Here is a 22,368-nt window from a genome sequence, read left to right as displayed (position 1 = left end):
CAACAGAATGTTTTCCCCAGATTCCATTTTAATTTCTAGTCCCAGCATTCCAGGCTCCCGGCCAACCGCCCTCCCCCTCCCTCTGATCATCCCCACCCCCAAAACTTCCTCGATTACACACTGGAAACCCACCCTGCCCCTTTTCTCCACCTAGCCTGTCCCATTTTTTTTTCCTCCAAAACCACACATTATTTCATTTCCACCCACTTCCACAAACATCATTGTGAAGTATCGGCTCCATGCAAAGCCCTGTCGTTAGGCAATGGTGAAAGAAAGATGAACTAGGACCCAGTCCCGGCCCTCGGCTTCATAGAAGGGAGTTAAGACTAGTATTCCTCCGAGACCGGAGGCAAAAAGTGATCAATTTAGTTTCAAAATCAGCTAAGTACCTATTGTGTCCAGAGCCCGGGGCTGGGCCTTCCAGAATCTCAAATGTGTCCGGAAGGTAAGAGAACTCAGTGTCTAATGGGAGATGAGCCACAGGCTGTTAACTGCACTATTCAATTATCTGTGATAAATACATGAATAAACTGTCGATTCAGATCAAAGACTTATTCTAGGTCTAGGGAAAGAAGGCTACTGCTGGGAAAGTTTCCCTTAGGAAGCAGCATTTGAGTCAGAGTTTCTTTAGCATTTCATATTGGATGAAATCAATGTCATTATTACTTTTATTTTTTTCTGTTTCTGGATTTTGCCACATACATGAAAAGGTAGTTTTCAACATTTATTTTTGTAAGACTTTGTGTTCCAAAATTTTCTCCCTCCCTCACCTCCTCCCTGCCCAAGACAGCAAGCGATCTGATATAGATTAAATATCTGCAATCCTTTTAAACGTATTCCCATCATTGTCATGTTGTTCAAGAACAATCAGACCCAAATGGGGGGGGGGGGGAGACCATGAGAAAGAAAAAAACAACAAATAAAAAGGCGAATATGCTCTGCTTTAATCCCCATTCAGTCTCCACAGTTCTCTCTCTGGATGTAGAGGGCATTTTCCATCCCAAATCTATTGGAATTGGCTCGAATCACCTCATTGTTTGGAAAGAGCCAAGTCCATGAGAGTTGGTCATCACAGAATCTTGTTACTGGGTTCAGTGTTTTCATTGAGTCAGCTTAAAACGTGTAGGGCTCAAGCAGGTAGAGAGGGGAGGGATGAAACATTCTAGGCACAAAACACAGCCTAAGACAGACTTGGAAAAGAAGAATGCCATGAGACACGTTTTCTCACGGTTTTAGAGGCAGCTTGTGGCAAAGTGGATAGAGCACTGCGTTTGGAATTAGGAAGATCGGAAACACTTCCTAGCTGTGTGACCCTGAGTAAATCAGGTAACCTTTGCCTCATTTTGCTCAATTATAAAATGGGGGTGATAGCACCTACCTTGAAGGGTTTGTGGTGAGAATCAGATGAGGTTAGATAGTTGTTAAAAAGCACTTAGCACAGTGCTTGGCACACAATAGGAACTATATCAATGGTAGCTATTATCATTTCCCAAGTCACAGGGATTGGGAAGTCAGGAAGATCTATTAGGTCACTCCTTTTCTCCTTCTCCCTTGGGAAGAAATCCCCAAGCAGCCCAGTTGGGGTCCCTCCCTACAATTTCTCCTTTTTCCCTTCGTTCTAAGCAAGCAGCCTATCTCCCCCATATCCCCTTTACAATCAGCGAGGATTTTGGGCCATGGAGAGGTTTGAAGTGCTAGTGAAAAGGCAGCCAGCTGGAAAGGTCCTTTAGGCACTTGGAGTTGCTGGAGTGGAGCTCTGGAGAGTTGGCGAAGCTAGAGGTGATGATTTGGGAATCATTTGCATCACTATGGAAATGACTGAGATTGTCAATGGAAAGAATGCAGAGAGAAGAAAAGCTGGGACAAAGGCTGGGGAAATATCCATCTTAATGGGTCAGGAAGAGGATGTGAAAGAGATGGAGAAGGTGCTGGGAGAGGAGGAGAATCCGAGCTGAGCATTCTCTGGGAAGCCAAAAGACGACTGAATATGCAGAGGGAGGGGGGTGATCCAGACCAGTCAAAGCAGCAGAAATATAAAAGGATGAGGATTGAAGATTACTGTGGGAATTCGGAGACTAGAAAGGTGCAAACACTCTTCTTGAAGTCCAGTTCGTAGAACACTGGGGGGTAAAAAAAAAAAAAATTAGACTCCTATGCCCAGTTGTGCAAAACTGACAACATCTTTCTTTCTTTCTTTTCTTTTTCTTTCTTTCTTTCTTTCTTTATTCCTTCCTTCCTTTTTTCCCCCTTTTGTTTGTCATTAAAGGGAGAAAGAGAGATGAGGTAATAGCTGGATGAGGCAGAAAGACAAAAAGCCCCCCCCCTTTTTTTTTTTAAAAGATTGGGAAAACCTCTGTATATCTGAAGACAGATAGGAAAGAGCCAGTGCCGAGGAAGAGATTAAAACTAAATAAAAGAGGTCTAACTGATTGAGCAAAGTCCTGGAGGAGGCAGAAGGTGATGAAATAGAGGGCTCAAGCAGAAGGATTCGCTTTGATGAGGTGTTGGGATATCCCATCCTGGGAACTAGGGGGAAGGAGGAGTGAATGGGGAATGATACAATCTCAGGAAGAAGAGATGAGCAAGTTCTTGTCAGATTTTTCTCAATGAAGGTTAAGTCAGTTTTAGTAAGTGAAAGCTGGGCTAAAAGATGGAATTGGGGGCTAAAGAAAAGGGTAATTGTGGGGAATGAGATAGGAAATTGATAAGACAGGAAGACTTTCAAGTGGCAGCAGAGGTCCAGCTGAGATCAGGCACCAAAAATATGTAGTGGACAAAATAAATTGTACTTCATGCTTCTTCCTGGGACATCCAGCTGCCCTGGAGCAGAAGCAGTGAAATCAGATAATGGAATTACCCAGGGATGAGGATTTTCGGGTTAGGAATCAAAGTGAGGGGCAGAGGTGTCAAGGCTGAAAGTAAGAATAAAGGAAACTAAAGTGAAAGAGAAAGTAGGAAAGGTGGCAGTCAGTTGATTAGCACTTACTAAGCACCTACTAAGTACTATGTGTTGTGTTAAGCCTGGCAGGCAGGCAGGAAGGAAGGGAGAGAAAAAAATGAGAGAAATGAAAGGCAAAAACAAGATCCCTAAATTCTTGCCTTCAGGGTGCTCACAGTCTACCAAGCTAGACAACATGCAAATCAAAAACTATATATATGTGGGATAAGTCGGAGGTTGTCTCAGAAAGAAGGAGCTAATGGTAAAGAGCACTAGGGAAGGCTCCTTGTAGATGGTAGCATTTCAGCTAAGCCTTGAAGGAAGCCAGAAAAGCCAGGAGGTAGGGATGAGAGGGGAAATGGATGCCTCCAGGCATGGGGGACAGCCAGAGAAAATTCTGAAAAACCCAGGAGATGGTGGTCAGAGTATAATGGACAAGTTACAAATCTTGGAAGTAGAGATAATGAGGTCTAAACCCTACCATCTCTCTAACCTCCTACCATTCCTGGGCTATGAATCTTCATTCCTAGGTAACCCCTACCATCTGATTTTTCTCTTACTGCTCCACCACTGGAGGCCCAGATGGTGAGACATCTGGAGAATGTTAAGAAATCCAGTTGATTTCATCCTGTGAAATCCGCTGGCTTGGGGCTGAAGTGGGATAGAGAGATTGTTCCGCTCGAAGAATCCTGTTTCTAGGCTGTTAGAGAGCTCATTAAAATGAATAATTAAGTCCCTGGAGATGATGTCAGGGGAGGACAAGTAGGGGAAGACTGTGGGCTGGTCTCTGAAGATAGCTAGCTGAGAGAAAGCCCTGGAAGTTGGTAGGTAGCAGAGACAAGAATGAGATCAACATGAATGGGGTACACAGGCCTTAAAACAAGAGAGGCCATTAAGAAATAATAAAAGTGGACCTTATTATAGGCTTTAAGCGTTTGGTATACATTATTTTGAAAATTGGTGATAGAGGAATGTCCTGGAAGAGGCAATAGGGAGCAAGAAGGATGTCTCCCCCTCCTTCTGTCCCTGGGAGTCAGGGAGTGTGGGAGGACTTACTTCCAGTAAAGAACATTATAAGGGATGTGATTTCTGTGCAAGGGAGGACATTGGATGAGCTTTGGTTGAAAAACTGGAAGATGAAAGGGAATCTGAAAATGTAAAGTGTTCCAGAGAGCATGGGGGGAGAGCTGGGCAAATTGTTGGGATGAGTTTTAGGTGGAATCAAAATTAAAAAAAAAAATCCCATCCTGGGAAATGGGCACATCTGGAGGGGAACTGGTGTGGCCGGGCCTGCAGTTATTCTGGACCTGATTCTGACCAAAAAGAAGGAGCTGCCTATTCAAGGAAAACTGTGGCAGATGACCGCTGTATCTCAGACTTTGTGATAGAGAAGAAGGATAATAGTGTAATGGCTAAAAGTTCAGATAAATTAAAAGATAGTCACAGAACGCCCTCAATGATCTTGAGGTACAAGGTCTGGATGAACTTCACCGTCATTATCATTAGTGTCAGAGCAAACATTTATAGAGCCCTTACTGTGAGCCGGACACTGTGCTGAGTGCTTTATTATTATCTCATTTAATCCTCGCTATAACCCCATAGGGAGTAGGAATAGGTGACATTATTATCTCACTTGACTTCACAGAGCTAGTGTCTGAGGCAGAATTTGAACTTGGGTTTCCCTACTCCAGGTCCGGGTCCAGAAAGAATGGGTCAATGTGACGGATCATTGAAAGAGAATGGAGGTACAAAAGAAGCACTGTCCCAATTCTCCAAAATATCAGGAAGTTCATGATATAAACCATGGTCCAATGAAACTAATGTCAGTTCCTGGCAAAAGAGAATCAGATTTCCCAAGAACCAGAAGAGCTTCAGCATCCATGAGACAGACCAGACTAACCTCACTATTTTTTCAGCAGTCATTGGATTGGTAGATCAGGAGAATGCAACAGAGATGGTAGTAAACCTAGAGAGAGAGCTAGCAAAGCGTACCCCAAGCTATCACACTAGCTGTTGTAGCTTGTGAAACCTGGACAGTCTGCCAGTACTATGTCAGGAAACAGAACTGTTTGCATTTGAATTGTATTAGGAAGATTTTTGAGATCACCTGGCAAAATAAGGTACCAGACGCTGAGGGCCTTCCTCAAGCTCAACTGCCCAAGCCTTTAAAGGCTACCGTAGAGAGCCCAACTCCGATGGGCAGGCCACGTGGCTTGATTGCCAAACATCCAATTGCCTAAAATACTATTTTACAGAGAACGTGGCTGACTTGGCTGATAGAAATGCGGTCAAATGCCTTCAATGAGCACGAACACGGCACCAAAGTCAGTGACGGTGCTGATGGTCAGTTCTTCAACTTGAGAAGGCTACAGGCCAAAACTAAAGCGGAAGGGGTACTGGTATGTAACCATTTTGTTTGCAGATGGTTCTGTACCCAGTGCAGCCACTGAGACTGAGCTGCAACCAAATACGGATCGAGTCTCGGCTGCTTGGGTTAATTTTGGTCTAACGGTTAATGCCAAGAAAACACAGGTGCTCCATCAGCACCTACAGCCAGCACCATAGCATCCATATGTAGAACCATCGGTTGCACCAAATGGAGAAATTGTGCATGCTGTGGATAAGAGTCTCTTACCTTGGCAATATATTTTCCAGATTGATAATGAGCTAGCTCATTGTGGGAGCTAGCTCAGTGTCTGGGAGGTTCCAAAGGAAACAATGGGAGATGAGAGTAGTATTAGACTCACTACCAAACTGAAAGTCTACAGGGCCATTGTGCTGATCTCATTGTTGTACACCCATGAAATGTGGACGGTCCAACAGCGCCTTGCCGGGAAACTGAGTCGCGTCCATTTGGATTGTCTTAGGAAGATTCGGAAGGTCATATGGCAAGATGAGATACCAGTCACTGAGGGCCTTTCTCAAATGAAACCGCCAAATGTTCCGACTAGTGCAGAGAGCACAACTCCATTGGGCTGGTCACATTGTTTGAATGACAAATATACTCTTGCCAAAGCAGCTCTTTTATGAAAAACTCACCAGCACTCACATGGTGGTCAGAAGAAGTGATACAAGGACACTCTCAAGGTCTCTCAACTTTAAAATTTATTCTGTGACATAGGATATACTGGCCTAGCACGGCAAGCCTGAGCCAAAGAAGGTGCTGTTCTCTATTAGCAAAGCAGAATAGTAGTAGCTCAAAAGAGATGGGAAATGCACATATTTAGAGAAGCCACCCCAAATGTTTGTAGGCACTATTTGTGTCCGACTTGTGTTCTATACTCATATTGTCTGATCAGCCACAGTCTGATCTCTATCACAGTGATGTCATTTTGATCCTCTGAGAATGAAGAACCACCAATCAACTAGCAAACGAGGTGGACAGACATAGTCTAGAGACGGGTACTCTTAGGTGGAGCCAGAATGGAGTGAGTTACTGGAGCCAAAGAGTAGCTGACAAGGGCTCGATATTAACTTGGAGGGAGGCCTCTAGTGAGATGGTCCAAAGATATGTTTTGGCCCTGTGCTGTTCCACTCCATTCAGGTTTCAGGTGACTCATCTGCAAATGCAAAGGACTCATCCCCTAGCCTATAGAGTCAAGACATCATTTCCCTCTCCCATGGCCTTTCTCCAAGGACCTATACAATCCTTTAAACTTAGATTCTTATTTTCCTGGGTGGGCCCCTCAACAAGGAGAAAGAACAGGGGACGGTCATTTCTGTAGAGACCTCCTGACTTATAACATTACCCTCCTGCAAGAAGAAAAAACAGGGATGTTATCTAGTATCTCCTCAGAGTCAGTCCCAAAGGACTCAGTCCACATGACTCACAGTACCAGCAAAAGGATAGGAAATTTGCTCCTCCACATAATCACTCCCTCCCTTTTGAGCCTCCTTCGTTTCTTCTGTACCTAGGTCTCCCCACTACCTCTCAATGGAGTTGTGTTTCCATCTAAAACCAGTGTCCCCCCGTATGTGCCAAAATGTTTGTGGCAGCCCTGTTTGTAGTGGCCAGAAGCTGGAAAATGAATGGGTGCCCATCAATGGGAGAATGGTTGGGTAAATTGTGGCATATAAATGGTATGAAATATTATTGTTCTGTAAGAAATGACCAGCAGGATGAATACAGAGAGGCTTGGAGAGACTTACAGGAACTGATGCTGAGGGAAATGAACAGAACCAGGAGATCATTCTATACCTCAACAACAATACTGTATGAGGATGTATTCTGATGGAAGTGGATTTCTTTGACAAAGAGAAGATCTAACTCAGTTCAATTGATCAAGGATGGACAGAAGTAGCTACACCCAAAGAAAGAACACTGGGAAATGAATGTAAACTGTTTGCATTTTTGTTTTTCTTCCAGGGTTATTTTTACCTTCTGAATCCAATTCTCCCTGTGCAACAAGAGAATCGTTCAGTTCTGCACACATAGATTGTATCTAGGATATACTGTGACCTATTTAACATGTAAAGGACTGCTTGCCATCTGGGGGAGGAGGTGGAGGGAGGGAGGGAAAAAATCGGAACAGAAGCGAGTGCAAGGGATAATGTTGTAAAAAATTACCCTGGCATGGGTTCTGTCCATAAAAAGTTATCATAATTTTAAAAAATAAAATAAAATAAAACCAGTGTCCCCCCTCCTGTAAACAAAGGCAGAGACACAAACCAATGATGCAGCATAAGCAACGAAGTACAGACCAATGGTTAGAGAAAAAGCCCTCAGAATCGTCCGCAATGGGTGAGACTCTCTATTGAGTGCCAGACAGTATGTTGGGCTCTAGAAATACAAAGACAACCTAGTTTCTACTTAACTAGAACATCATGCTAAGAACATGATGGTCCCTGACAAGATCAACCTCAAAAGGTAAAAATGAAACCAAACACTCTTGCTTATCCTTAACAACTCATCACTTTCTCACCAACTATGAATCTATCTCTTTTCTAAACTTCTTTCTAATTTCTGACTGTACCATCATTATCGATTCATTTATCTACATTTATTCCTATCTTTTGGGCAAGTCTGTCCTTTCTCCCAAACCTCCTCCAAGCATGGCCTTGTGCTTAAGAAAATAAACATATTTGTTAGTGTTCACATTCATAATAACTAATCATCTATTTTGGTTATTTTTTCCAGGATTTGATATCACACCCTCAGATACCTTGTGAAACAATTCCTTGATGTTCTCAAAATTGTGTATCAATTCCAACATGGATCTTCTCAGTGTAGATCTGATTTAACCCGATTGCTTCCCTCATATTTGTTTTCTTCAATGCCATTTCTACTTCCTCGCGCAACAATTAATCAAAGGCTTGCTTTGGAGTCCAAATGCGACGGCCCCCTTGTCGCCGATACACTAGAGTTTATTAGAAAAATCTTAACAGGGCTTAACATTTCTCAATGTTGCTCCTTTAGTCTCATCCTTAACCGTCTCCAGAATGGTCTAGTTTTACCGATCTCTCACTAAGCCTCCTATAAATTTTACAAGATAATTCTTCCTATGACTTGTCACAATTGTCTTCCATGAGATTTTACCCAGAATTTATATTCTGGCCCGGTGTTGCCCTTAGCTAACAGAATCTCTTATTTCTACATCCTTTTGTCCTCCTCAATGTGGTACTTGATTTACACTTTTTTTTTCATTTTGAATCTAATTAATATCAAATAAAATTAGGATTTCTCTATGTGAAGTTCAAAAGAAAGAAGCTCATCCATAAAACTGTACCTCTTCACTTACTCGGTCTCCAACCATTTACTAAGCCTTTATCCTGAGCTGGGGACCATGCCAAGTGCTGGAGATGCAGAGTAAGGTAAAAACAGTCTCTTCCTTCAGGGAGCATCCATTCTGGTGGGAGGGACAACATGTGACATGGAGGTACACGCAAGCTCTATATGTAATAGATGAAAGTTTCCTGGAAAGGGAAGGCAGTAGCAGCTGAGAGACTGGAAATGAATTCTGCAGAACATGGGATATGAACTATCTTGAATTAAGGGAGCCTGAGAGGGGGAGCGAGGGCAGAACACTCTAGCTGTAGGAGGCAGAAATGGAAGATGGAGCATAATGGTCAAGGAACCACCATTAAGCCGGTATCAATGAATCATAGAGAGCTAGGAGAGAAAAAAGAGGAGAAAGGGGGAAATATTATGAAAGAATTAGATCATGAAGAGCTTTGAAGGCCAAAAAGAAGGATCCACTAGAACTTACTGAGCCATGAAGGAAAAAGGGGAAGTTGGAGGTGTTGACATGGTCACACCTATGCCATCTGCACCTAGAGAGAGGATTGTGGGAATTGACTGGTGACCACAACACAGCATTTTCACTTCTTTTACTGTTGTTTGATTACATTTTGATTTTTTTCTCATTTCTTTCTTTTTGATCTGATTTTTCTTGTGCAACAAGAGAATTGGATAAATATGGATACATATATCCATTTTTTAACATATATCGGATTACTTGCCATCTAGTACTTGCCTTACATTGGAGGGGGTAAGGGGAAAGGAAGGAAAATTTGAAACACAAGGTTTTGCAAGAGTCAATGTTGAAAAATGATCCATGCATATGTTTTGAAAATAAAAAGCTTTAATAAAAAACAATAATTCATAAACCATCACTTATTCAGCCATTCCTCAATTGATGGGCATCCATTCAATTTCCAGTTCCTTGCCTCTTCCAAAATGGCTGCTACAAACATTTTTGCACACATGGGTCCTTTCCCTCGTTTATGATCTCTTTGGGATACAAATCCAGGAGAGACACTGCTGGATCAAAGTGAATGCACAGTTTGATAGCCCTTTGGGATGGTTCCAAATTGCTCTCCAGAATGGATGTTCACAACTCCACTAACAATGCATTTCCCACACTCCAACATTTGTCATTCTCTTTTCCAGTCATCTTAGCCAATCTGGGAGGTATGAAGTGATACCTCAGAGTTGTCTTAATTAGCATTTCTGTCATCGATAGTGATTGACAGCATTTTTTTCATATGACTAGAAATGGCTTGCATTTCTTCATCTGAAAATTGTCTGTTCATATCCTTTGACCATTTATCAATTGGAGATTGACTTGTATTCTTATAAATTTGAGTCAGTTCTCTATTTTAGAAATGAGGCCTTTATCAGAAACACCGACTGTAAACATTTTTCCCCCAACTTTCTGTTTCCTTGCTTATCTTGGCTACATTGGTTTTGTGTGGGAACACGGACTTTTTTTTTTTTTAATAACTCAATCACTACTTTCCTCTGTAATGTCCGGGCTAGCTTTCTTGAGGATCTCTCTGGAGTCTGAAGTCTGGATCGAGCTGGAGCACACTCTCACTTGAGTACACTCTCACTTGAGTCTCTCTCCAGTCTGCTTATTTCAAGTCCTCTCAGCTCTTATATACCTTAGTACAATTACATCACTACAGCACACTGAGATGTGTCAATTGTAGAACCATTATACCACTATACTAAGTACTAAGTATGTGTAAACTAGAGAGCCATTATCTCATCAATCACACTGAGTAAACACCCTGTTGTAAGTATCTTTGTTTCAAGTATACTTTTCTCTGAGTTCCGGCTCTCTACAGCCCTCCAAATTAAAAAAGAAGAAAAACCAAACCATTATAACACATATGCACAATCAAGCAAAGTAAATCCACCTATTGGTCAAGTCCAAAAATGTACCATATGTCTCTTGAGTTCATGATTTCTCGTCAGGAAGTGAGTAGGATGCTTCCTGCGCTTCTGGAATTGCAGTTGGCAATGACATGGACTAGAGTTCTTAAGTCTTTCAAAATTGTTTTATCTTGACAATAATCTTATTGTATTTGAATTGTTCTCCTGGATCTACCTATGTCAGTTCAAATAAAATAAGTCTCCTCAGGTTTCAGGGAAACCATCCCTTTTGCCATTTCTATTGACACAATATTATCTCATTAGGTTCATACACTATACTTTATTCAGCCATTCCACAACAGATAAGCACCTCCTTAAGTTTAGTTTTTTGTCACAACAAAACGAGCTACTGGAACTAGATGTCCTTTTTAAACTCTTTTTGTTAATCTTTTTGGGGGTAGCGGCCTAGTAGTGGTTTTCTCGGGTCAAAGGGTAGGCACTGTTTGGTGTTCTTGGGAATAGAGTTCCAAACTATTTTCTAGAATATTGAAACCAATCCACAGCTTCAATCGTGTGCATTGCTGCTGCACCTGTTTTCCCCCAGTCCCTCCACCAATGACGTATGAATTACATATTAGAAGATGGTTACAGTCTGTGATGATGTATGTTTTAAAATTTATTTTTCCTTTATTTATTTGTTTATTTATTTATTTGCAGTGACCATTTGTTTAAACGGGTCAGGTTGGAGGTGCCTCAACTGCAGACCATAACATCTCATTTTTAGCCTTTCTTCTTGGGTCTCGATATCGATCTTTACTTTAACAAGCCGACATTCTGATTGCACAAAGACAGCTGATTCAGAAATGACTCCCATAATGCTCCCAAGTCATTTCCTTCAGAATAGCACTGATTTTATTCCTTGTGACATTTTTGGTGCTTCCCAAGTTTAGTGTTTCTGAAGAATGCATTCATCATAAAGAAGCATGTGACTTCAATATCCTCTGGAAATCTTTGACTTCTCTCCTTTTTAATTCATGAACCATGCTAGTAAATGCCAGCCTGGCACACGATATACTGATTGATGAAAGCCTCTGCCCATATTTGGGTATTATAAGATTCTCAAATTTAGTGAATATACTTATTCATCTTCATAATTCTCTTTTCAAGCTTCTTTTTCTTCTCAGCCCCTGTTCTTAACCTTCTCTGGTCTTCCCAATCCTGCCCCATCAGGTTCCTCCTCGAATTTCAGCTCCCTTTGGTGTGTAGTCTTCTCCCCTGTAAGCTTCTTGAGGGCAGACTGTCTTTCTTTTGGGTTATAATTCTATCTCCAGCACTGAACACAGTGCTAAGCACTTAACACATGCTCGTGTCCTTTTTTCCTTCATAGATTTCATCCCATCTTTCCTCAGCCTTTCCGAACTGAAGCAGTTTCCTCTTTTTGTCTGTCCTCATTCATACTAGAACCTCTCTCTTCCCCAGACTACTTTAGTGACCCTTGTCTGGAATGTCTCTAGCTCCATTAAACATAGTTTATTTAATAAGCAGAACTACTTGAAGGACACTGGTACTGTGACAGGAGCTCAGGATCTCTTGTTGGATGACCTGGCTCTGCCACTTACTCCCTGGGGAGCTTCAAGCCAGCTTCTTCTCCTCTCTGATCCTCTTTCTTGATCTCCAGAATGAGAGAGGTAGAGTGGCTGATCTCTAAGCCTCCTTTGAACTAATTGGGATCTTCCTCAGTTCATTCAGCATTTTATTGGCCATCTCAGTACAAACTCCCACAGCTTTCGGGAGCCATGCCTGCCAATTCTCTATCCGGGGACTCAATCCCGTGGTAATTCAATTTGCTTTGTAATGGCTTTTGATGTACTAATTTAATCAAAAGTGTTTGGAAATAGATTATATCCAGTTTCCTCTTTACCCACATGCATATTTATTTTACTCCTTCAATGAGCTCCTAATAAATTAGTCATCCATGAGTTCCCCTTATGGCAGCAAGCGTGTTTTTCTCCTAATTTTTTGGTTTTGTTTCACTATTCAGTGACCAGTATATTGAAATCAGTGGGAAGGAGGTGGTTGGATCTCTATAGTTGGGTTCTTGCTTCCTTTCCTGGTAACTAAACTGAACTCAATGAAATAGAATTGCCCGGCTCCTTTGGAAGGGAGAGGGCCATTAACCGAGTAGCCTTTGCTCTTTGACTTTGCCATAGAATTCATACTATCTGACCCCCTCTTTTTTTAAGGTTGATTGATGTCTTTTGTTCTTTACTCTTCTCTCCCCCCTCCAAAAAAAAAAAAAAAACTTTCACAAGGAGCCTCTTTTATAAGAAAAAAAAATCAAACAAAATCTAAAGCGTGAGGCCTGAACAAGTCAGAATCTGCAACTTTCATTCATTACCTGTGGTTCCTGCCCAATCCCACAGTGAAGGGGAAGAAAGTTCATTTGGTCTTTATTATTATTATTATTATTATTATTATTTTTGCTGAGGCGATTGAGACTAAATGACTTGCCCAGGGTCACACAGCTAGGAAGAGTTAAGTGTCTAAGAGCAGATTTGAACTCAGATTGTCCAGATTTCAGGGCTGGTGAAGAAAGTCCACTTCATCCTTTGTCCTCTGGCACCACTGTTTTACCCTTCCTTCTGAAAACATTCTCCTTTGAGTTCTGTGATATCTCTTTGATTGTCTCTTTTGATTACTGCCCTTCCTCTTCTCCAACTTGAAATGTAAGAATCCCTCAAAGCTGTCCTTGGGCTTTTGATTTCCTTTCTCAACACACTTTCCTTTGGAGGACAATCTAGTCCCTTTGTTTCAGTGATCATCTCTTTGCAGCCGGACTTCTCTCCGATATCCTTGTTCTGTCTTTCCAACCACTTGGCCATTCTATCCAGGTGTCTCCCAGTAGTCAATTCAACTTCAACACTTCTAAAAGTGAACTCATCCCTCCCAAAGTGGCTCCCCTTTCTGACATTCTTCTTTTTGTTGTCGTAATCTTTCTCTTTACCCAGCCTTAAAATTTTGTTGTTGTTTTTATATAATAGCCTTTTACTTTTCAAAATGCATGCAAAAATAGTTTTCAACATTCGCCATTGCAAAACTTTGTATTCAAATTTGTCTCCCTCTCTCTCCTCCTGCCCCCCTCTCTAGACTGCAAGTAATTCAATACAGGTTAAACATGTGTGATTCTTCTCAACATATTTCCAATTTATCACGCTGCACAAGAAAAACGGGGGGGGGGGGGGGGAAATGAGAGAAAATCCAAGTAAGTGAACAAAACATAAAAGGTGAAAATCTCATGCTGTGATCTACACTCACTTCCCACAGTCCTCTCCCTGGATGTAGATGGCCCTCTCCATCCCAAGTCTATGGGAATTGGCCCGAATCACCTCATTGCTGAAAAGACAGTCTTAAAACTTTGGAGGCAGCTTTGGTGCCGGTTCCCGGGTCATACCCAGACGCCCTCACGGATCTATGATCTCGCTGATTTGGACGTTCCTGCCGGTGACGCAGACTGCAACTCATCCATGCCTGCCCATCCTGGGCATCCTTCATATATTTAATACAAGGAACCTACCCAACGAGCTAGAAGTTTTCTTTGATTTCCTCTGATGTCCCAAGGGTACGGCAGATCCCCCTGTCTATCCCTCTGTCATCCATCTCCTTTATCAGGTGAGCAAACCATCTTCTCCTCCTATCATCCAATTTCTTAGGAGCATCATTCACTCCTGTTCTTCCCAGTTCCTCACTGAATAGATGTTCCCCTCACTGCCCACGTGCAATGATCCTTTTTCACCCTTCTGAAATTGTCATTAATATTTTCTCCCTTCAGTGATCTGTGCACTCGCTGGATTCCTTGAGCCCCCATAGAATGTAGCGTCCTCGATGACAGGGACCGTCTCGATTTTGTCCGACTAGCCTAGCACACAGTAAGCAATTCATTCTCACTTTTCCAGATCTTTTACTTATTTCTTTGGCATAGGGGCCTGCCAACAAAGAAACTTCCTCAACCAGCGCACACTAGCAATAATCTGGGAGTCTGGGAGAGGTTAAGTGACTAACCCAGGGTCACATGGACAGTACATGTCAGAGAAACTAGGTTTTCCTGACCCCAAGGCCACTTAGAGACCTACCCTAGATCATGCTACCCCGTCACTTCTAACAGAACAAAACTATTGCTTTATATTCAGATACCACAATTTATTTCACTATTTCTCACTCAGAATGATACCTTCTTTGCTTCTGATTCCTTGTTTTCTTCATGTCTCTCTTTCTCTGTGTCTCTCTATCTCTTTTTCTCTGTCTCTGTCTCTGTCTCTCTGTCTCTGTTTCTGTCTCTCTGTGTCTCTGTCTCTGTCTCTGTCTCACACACACACACACACACACACACACACACACACACACTGCCCCAAATATCTCTGGAACTTTTCTCTGTGCCTTGATCTCCTATCCACCACTAGCCACGTATTTCATTGTAGTATATCAGCATCAAAGGGTTTGTACAATTTAGCGACTTTTCTGATACGCTTCCAAATTTTTTTCTGAATGCTTGGATCAATTTACAGCCCCACCTAAAATTAGCCTGCTGTCTCCCACGGCCCCTCACGTGTTAACCATTCTGACTTTTTGTCCTATTTGCCAAGCTGATGGATGGATATGAGGTGAAACCTCAGAGTTGTTTGAATTTGCATTTCTCTTATTCATGATTTGGAGTTGTTTGTTCCCTATGCTCATCGATAACTAACATCTCTTTTTTTGAGAACTGCACCAGGATCATAGTTTTTGGTCATGAATGGATTGAGGCAGTCTCTCATCCCCTATATACTGACATAAATTCCAGAACCTATTTCATGGTGCCGTTTTCTGTATTCAAACATCCTCAGTGGCTCCCCATTGCCTACAGAGCAAAATTTAAATGCCCCTCTCTGATCTGACCCCAGCTTCCTTCCCGCTGACTTTGTCTCCTAATATTTCTCTACCTAAACTCCTCTATTCTGGTCAAACTGGCCACCTTCCTTCACATGTTCTGGGACTGCTTTTTCCACATCACTCCTTAGGCAACCTTTAGAGTTAGCACTTAGCCAAAGAAGCGGGGTGTGGTATGGGGGGAAAGGCTCTGGATTTGGAGTTGGAGGACCTGGATTTGAATTGTGCTTCTGGCCCTTTCCCAATTGGAATCTCAGTTTCCTCCTAAATCAAAATAACTGAAATCTTGAAAGAAGAATTGGTGACTGAGGACAGGCCCAAACCAACATATTTAATAGACTTTTTATTTCATTTTATTATTATTATTATTATTATTATAAAATCCTGTTTCTAGAGTGAAAAGAAGTGGATCATACATCTCTCCAACAAGGAGAGACTTAAGCTAAACTCAGCTGGGAAGACAGTTACATTATTATTATTATTAAATCCTTTGTATAGAGTGAAAAGAAATGGATTGTACAACTCCCCAACTAGAGATTTAAACTAAACTCAGGCTTGGAAGAGGGCTACATTATTATTATTATTATTATCATTATTATTATTACAAAATCCTGTGTCTAGAGTGAAAAGAAATGGATGGTACAATTCTCCAACTAGGAGAGACTTAAGCTAAACTCGGGCTGGGAAAAGAGTTAGGGTTAGTTCCAAATGAAGTATACATTGGTTGGACCCTTTAGCTTCAAAAGCAAAGAAGATGAATGTGAATTTTTAAAAATTATTCAAAGTCATTTTAAAGCCAAAAATTGGTTTTTTAAAAAATATGTCTTCTTCTAGAGAGGGTGTGTGTGTGTGTGTGTGTGTGTGTGTGTGTGTGTGGTGGGGATGGGGGTGGGGGCGGGATCCTGCAACTCTCAGGCCAGAAGAAATTGTTAGGTGAGAGGTTTTAGTTCACAACTGTTTCTCTTATTCATGCAAAGGTTCCTTCCCTTGGGGATAGGAGAGTAAGAAAAGGAAGTATCTCCAGAAACCATGATGGAAATCCAAAGGGCATCAATGGGCAGGGGGGGAGTGCCAAACCACCAAGAGCAATTAATCTCATCAGTCCCCATGTTTTCTCATAATTCTCCCCCCTTTATATATATACCCTCTAGGGTCTATCCATCATCTGCTGCTGCTGAATCCCTGCTCTGATACGTCATCATTTCATTCAACAGGAAGTATTCACCACATACTAAGCCAAAGCAACCTGATGGTTAGGCTTGGGGTCCAGAACACCTGGGCCAAATCCCTTTGCTCTCACTTACCAACTAGTGGCAAGCCACTTTACCTCTAGGTGACTCAGGCTACCTTATTTCCTATGTGGGCTGTAGAAGGAGGAAGTTCTCACACCCAATATTTCCCAAGTCCCAAATATCAAAGACAGGTAAGGAAATAGAAATTCTAGATATACAAAGGGAAGGAGGGAAGGATTGGAGAAACACGTCAGCCACCAAGAACCTTCCATTCTGACCCGGGGAGAGGGTACAGTCTGAAAGGATATAACCCCTAAATAAGTAAGTGCAAGGTAATCTATAGGAGGGTTCTAAGAACTAGTGAGATCAGGAAAGGCTCAAGGAACGAAGGCCTGAGCTCAGGAATTCTGTGAGAAATAAGTGAGGAGGGAGTGTATTCAAGGCCCAGGGAACAAACAGTCTGGGCAAAGGCAGAGACAGGGGATGGGCTGCCAAGTATAGGCAAGAGCTACTACCTCAGTTTGGCTGGAGTGGAGAGAGGCTGAAGAGAAAGAGCTAGGTGGAGAAAGCATTTATTGGAGATTTTCTATGGGCCAGGCACTGGGCTAATATATAATGGAAGTAATTAATACATAAGAAGGCTGGAAAGGTAGATAAGAGGCCAGATCACAAGATAATGGAATCTGGGAATTGGAAGGGACCTCATTTTTGACCTACTCCATCACCTACCCCAAAATAATCCCCCACTGGAACATACGTGGCAAATTACTAGCCCAACTTCCCAGCGAGTGGGAGCCAATTACCTCCAGAGGCAGCCGACCCGCTCCACTCTCAGCCAGCTCTCATCTGTGGGCAGTTCTTGCTAAAGTCAAGCCTGAATCTGCCTCCAAGCTTCTGGTTCTGCCTTCTCCAGTCAGCCAGAACAAGGTCAATCCATCTTCCATTGCAGAATAGCTCTCATTCCACATACACACACACATACACATATACACACACACCCCACCCCCTCCCCCCAGAACAATTTTCTCTTTTCCAGGTTAAGTACACCCTTTTCTTCCAGGGATCCTCCTTTGACCTAGCCTGAAGGCCTTCACCAGCCTGCTTGTCCTCCACTGAACCTTGTCCAACTTCTCCGTGCCCTCCTTAAACAGTGGTACCCGCAGCCAAACAGCAATTCCAGCTGAAGTCTGACGTTGTCAGAGCAGAAAGGGAGAACCACCATCTTATTCCTGGGAGAGAAGCTTCTTTTAATGCAGAAGGGCCTCTGGAAAGGGCCTACCTGCCAAGTGCAGAAGACTGTTAGCAGGGGATTGCTCAGAGTTTGCTGGGTGATTTGGCCATCATGCCTCCAGCAGTGGCTTAGCGGGAAGGGAGACTGGAAGGACCATTTGGAAACTTATTGCCATAAAATCTAGGTTCCGGGAGGCTGGGCCAGAGTGGAGATCTTTCTTTTGGGCTAGGGGAGAGGCAGGAATAGATTTCATTCCCAGAGAGGTAGTCATCACACAGGAGGTAGATCTGGCCACAACAAGTGAGGAAGATCATCTGTTGAGTCATGGAAGAAGGCTCTTTCTTTGAATCTATGTGTTTCTGATGCTGAGTTAAGAACTGAATCCTTTCTCTTTTCTATTCTGCCATACCAGTGAGCACACGCAGGCAAGAGCCGGGCAGGGCAACACGGAGTCCATCTTGTATTATATGCTAACCTTCGTTTGGTTATTTTGTACTATAATAACAACTTACATTTGCTTTGGAGTTCACAAAATGCTATTTTCACAGCAATCCTGGTAGGCAAGTAGGTCGTGCAAATATCTTTGTTTCCATTTTACACATAAGGAAACTGAGTCACAGAGAAGCTAAGGGACTCGTGCAGAATCACGTGATTTGTCAGTGTGCGCCTTACTTAATCCAGCATGGCTTCCACTACTCCACGTTTACCGCCAAATAGTACCTAGGTTTCTGTTCTCATTATCACCTCCTGATTGGGAAGGGACTGTTTGTTTTTAATAATTAAGCAAAGTCTAATTGGCCATTTCTTTAATGATGCTATCTAATCTCTCTTACTAGGGCCACTTTGCTAACAGCCAGTTCTGGATGGCTGTCCAGCCATCATTCTCATCAAACTCTACAGGTCTAGTCAAGTCAAGCCAAGAAGCACCCACTAAATAGTGTGTTAAGGGCTGGAGATAGGAAGAAAGGAAAAAGGCAGTTCCTGCCGTCAGGGAGCTCCTAGACTAATGAGGGAGCCAAGAAGCAAACAACCAGGTACACACGTGATAGGGAAAATGGGAGGCAAGCTCGGAGAGAAGGCACTAAGACTGAGGAGGCTGGGAAAACTTCTTTCAGTGGTCTTTGAGCTGAGATCTGAAGGGAGCCAAGGAAGCTTAGAGGTGGGAGAGCATTCCAGGTCTGGGGACAGCCAGGGGAAATGCCTGGAGTCAGGAGACAGAACAGCAAGGTCAGTGTCATTGAATTGCAGAGTGCAGGGGGGGGGGGACGACACCTGCACTTTAGGGGAATCTCTTTGGCAGATCTGTGGTGGATAGACTAGAGCAGGGAGAGGAGAGGCAGGCAGATCCCCCACAGTGCTCTAGGCAGGAGGCAGAAGGGATCCTGGCCTGGTCCACCTGGAGCAGGATTAGCGGGATCCATTGACCTCCAGCTCACAACTGGGGGAGGGATCTCAATTTCAATAAGGGCATTCAAGCCGATGACCATTTCCTCAAAGCCTTACTTCCAAGACCTATGTAAAGGACTTGCCCACAGAGACTTCCTTCAGCTAGTGAGCTGTGGCTAGACGGGGAACATCCTAGACACAGACCTAGTAGAAATGGATGTCGGTGGGTACCCACACGTCTCTGATCTGTGGCAGTTACGTATGGTCCTTTTCTTCTTGCTCATCTGTGCTGAGACTCTGGGGTGGCTAACCAGCAGGTTGTTAATCCTTGGAAGAAAAGAGAAGGAGGAAACAAAACTGGGAAGGAGGGAAGGGAAGCCTATCCTGGCCTTGCCCCCGGGAAACTATGTGGGCTCCTCCACTGAGGTTCAGAAATGGAAACTCCCCCTTCCTACTCCACATCTAACTCTGTGTCCCTGGAGTCAGTGGAGCAAAGAGACAAGCGAAAGAAGGAAACAAAGTTAGAGGAGGGAAAATACCGACACGTCTACTGCCTTAGCGCCTCGCCCTTCCCTTCAGCCCTAAACGTATGTCCATTCCCTACTTGGGAATGCAGAATCATGTACCAACAATAGTATTTCTATATCTTCTATATGCTGAGCACTTCAATTATTCTGTCACTTGACAGAATCACTTGACAGAACCCAATTATTCTATCACTTGATCCTCACAATAACCCCATTGTTATTATGAACCCCATTTTACAATTGAGGAAACTGAGGCAGATGAAGGTTCAGTGCCTCACCCAGGGTCACACAACCAGTTCATATCTGAGGCTACATTTGAGCTCCAGGCCCCCGTGCTCTGGATACTGTGACACCACCTTCAGGTACCTTCTGGAAACTCCAATGGATCATAGAGACTGGGGAAGTTGCCCACAATGGTACCGACTGCGTGACCCATCCATGTGCATGGATCTTTTTAAGCTCTTTTCCATGCTCCTAAAAGTTCATCTGAGAAGGTTACCCAAATGTGCTGGAGGCCTACTAAAATCCTTTTTGCCTTGCCCTCAGCGCTGGAGCTAAACCTGGAACAGGTTCAATCTTACCCAGTTCCTCCCTCTAAAGTGGATCTGCCAAAGTCAAGAGAGTCTGGCCTTAAAGAAGGAAGTTCCCAGGAAGCATGGCTGGCCCCCTTGGGTGGTTGTAGCCTCCGGTTCTGACTGGAAGGCTTCTCACCTAGAACAGGACACAAGGAAGCTCACATTGGACGGTAGCATGACAAGATCGCAAAGCCAAAAGTGGGATAAACTACTTGCTTAAGAAGTTTAGCAATAAAGGAGAGACCACAGGGCGGTGCTGACAAGGGAGCAGTAGGGCCAAGGGGAGGGAGAAGTACTATAGGAGACTTGATCACGCATGGGGCTGGTGCGAGAACTCCATGCTGCGGAAAGGAGCTGAAGTTTGTTCAGTCATCCAGTCATGTCCAATTCCTCATGATCCCATGAAGCATAATACACCAGGCCCTTCTGTCCTCCACTTGCTCCCAAAGTCTAAGTTCATTATTTTTTTTAATAGCCTTTTATTTTTCAAAACACACGCAAAGATCATTTTCAACATTCATCCCTGCAAAACCTTGCGTTTCAATTTTTTTTCTCTCTCCCCAAGCAATCCAATATGTCGAACACGTGCAATTCTTCTAACCATATTTCCACACTGATCATGCTGCACAAGAAAAATCAGATCACAAAGGAGAAAAAACGAGAAAGAAAAAAACAAGCAAGCAAACAACAATAACAACAAAGTGAAAATACTCTGCTTTCGTCTACATTCAGTCCCCACAGTCCCTTCTCTGGATGCAGATGGTTCTCCCCATCTCAAGTCTACTGGAATTGGCTTGAATTGTCTCATTGTTGAAGAGCCACATCCATCAGAATTGATCATCACAATCTTGTTGCTGTGTCCAATGTTCCCCTGGTTCTGTTCTCTTCACTCAGAATCATGTAAGTCTCTCCAGGCCTCTCTGAACTCATCCCGCTGGTTGTTTCTTACGGAACAAAAATATTCCATCACATTCATAGACCAATAATTATTCAGCCCTTCTCCAATTGATGGGCAGCTGCTCAGTTTCCAATTCTCAAGTTCATTGTTTCCATGACACCATCTGTCCATGTCACCTGTGCCGTCCCTTCCTCCTTTTGCCTTCAATCTTTCCCAACATCGGGATCTTTCCCAATGAGTCCCAACTTCTCATTATGTGGTCAAAACTTCAGTATTTGAGCTTCTAGTGAACAGCCTGAATTAATCTCTCCAAGTACTGATTTATTTGATCTCCTCACTGTCCAAGGAACTCTCCAAAGTTCGGAGAGTTCAGAAGCATGGATTCTGCAACATTCAACTTGCCTTAAAGTCTAACTCTCTCTTCCAACGGCCATATGTTGCCATTGGAAAAACCATACTTTGGATTATAGCGACCTTCATTGGAAAAGCTCCGCTTCTGCTTTTCAGCCTGCTGGCCAGATTTGCCAGATCTTTCCTTCCAAGGAGCGAGCATTTAATTTAATTTTTAATTAATTAATAATTAATTTTTAACTAATTAATTTTAATGAATGGCAGCGGTAGCTATCTGCAGTAACCTTTGACCCAAGAAGATAAAATCTCGCCATACTAAACTGAGGAGTCTTTACAGTACTTTCAAACTAAAGGTAGCCATTTGAGTGGGGCTGTTTTTGGGGGGCTGGGGGCTGAGAGGGAATGCCAAGGTCAGGCTGAAAGGCTAGACTTGGCCCAGGTGCTCTCCACTACTGCCTATGAAGTCCGGCTGCTTCTCCCTCCTGCTGATCTCCAGTTCTTTTCTCTCTGTCTTTGAACGCCATTTGGAAGGCCAAGGGTCCAAGCAATCTAGTTGTACTTAAGACAGTATTAAGGAGAGACTGCAGAAGACCCCTTAGCCAACACCCTGGCTAGCATTTCCGGCTCTGACCCTGAGTGCCCAGAAGGATGGCGGCTCCTGGGACAGAAAGAGAGAAGTTTAGAAGGGAGATAAGTGGAGAAAGGGAGAA

This window comes from Antechinus flavipes, chromosome X (genome assembly GCF_016432865.1).
Source record: "Antechinus flavipes isolate AdamAnt ecotype Samford, QLD, Australia chromosome X, AdamAnt_v2, whole genome shotgun sequence".
Classification (NCBI taxonomy): Eukaryota; Metazoa; Chordata; class Mammalia; order Dasyuromorphia; family Dasyuridae; genus Antechinus; species Antechinus flavipes.
The sequence above is the reverse complement of the archived record's forward strand: the minus strand, read 5'-3'. Positions refer to the sequence as shown.